The following is a 1,052-nucleotide window of genomic DNA, read 5'->3' as shown; positions in this document are numbered from 1 at the left end:
TTTTGCCATAATCAGGTATTATCTCATTAAACTTTCTCCAACAGCCTTCAACTTACGTCATTTCATATACAAATGGGAGGGAGAAGTCCAAAAACAGAAGAAAAGAAATTAAAAATAAAAACATGATACACCAAAATTAAATGCCGTATGATCCTTGCCAAGTCCTCCTAGGGAAAAGATATTAAATACAAAAAGAGAGACAGAACACATTACAAAGAAAACTTAAATACTTTATAATCTTCCACCCATGGACACACCAAAAGAAAAGTGATCCATCAAAAATAAATACATCATAATCCTCCCAAAAAAGATCAACCAAGACCACCATGTAAATGGGCATGGTAAACAATACTCTCATCAGGATGTCAAATGAAGGTCAAGGATAGGATTACCAAAGAAATCTGAAGTGAAAAGTTTTGTATTAGAATTATGTTGAAACTAATCAACAAAGAAATTCTTTGAACTGCTAAAAGACCACCCCACCATCCATCTACAAATCAGCAAAGAAACTCTTCAAACTACTAAAATTGGTTCCTTTAATTGCACTTTCTCTCTTGGTACCTGAAAGATTCAAACATTAAAATCAAATATACACATGGACGCTCTCAATTAAATACAGTAACCTTGATCCTGCTAAATTATTGATAGGTATGTAATATTCCCTCAAAATAGTTAATGCGCAAAGGATCAAAAAGCGATAAATGACCCATAGTAATAGCATTTGAAAAGACAAATTAGCATGCTTACAAGAAAAAAATGATAATAAAATTGGTCATTTACAAGGATCAATTACAGAGTCAATCATCTAAACAAGCTATAAGAAAAAATTGTGAGTTGTTCAGATGCAATACCAAAAAAACAAGCAGAAGTCCAAATTATAAACCTTGCGTTGGTTACAAATTCTATTGCAAAGCCAAATGTTAATTCCTAGTGAATGAATGTACTTTTCATTGGCTTTCAAAGCAATCATAAATGTATATGTACTGGTAACAATAATTTGCACCATATCTCAAGGTAAGATCATGTACTACTTGCCTGGAGTAGGAAAGAGT

The 1,052-nt window shown here is 32.3% G+C and overlaps 1 long non-coding RNA gene across 2 annotated transcripts in view; it reads right to left on the bottom strand.

Moving 5' to 3' along the window:
- LOC136066957 (uncharacterized) overlaps positions 1–1,052 on the bottom strand; it is a 2,871-nt gene continuing 1,819 nt past the window's right edge. Inside the window, exons 1-2 of one of the 2 annotated variants that reach the window (XR_010628480.1) lie at positions 1,036–1,052; positions 1–561 (exon numbers count right to left, since the gene is read on the bottom strand). This is a non-coding gene — a long non-coding RNA (uncharacterized LOC136066957). The remainder of the gene's footprint in view (positions 562–1,035) is intronic. The other variant, XR_010628479.1, reaches the window with a different exon arrangement.

This window comes from Quercus suber, unplaced genomic scaffold (assembly GCF_002906115.3).
Source record: "Quercus suber isolate HL8 unplaced genomic scaffold, Cork oak 2.0 scaffold_5, whole genome shotgun sequence".
Taxonomy (NCBI): Eukaryota; Viridiplantae; Streptophyta; class Magnoliopsida; order Fagales; family Fagaceae; genus Quercus; species Quercus suber.
This window is presented reverse-complemented; position numbering and strand designations above follow the sequence as displayed.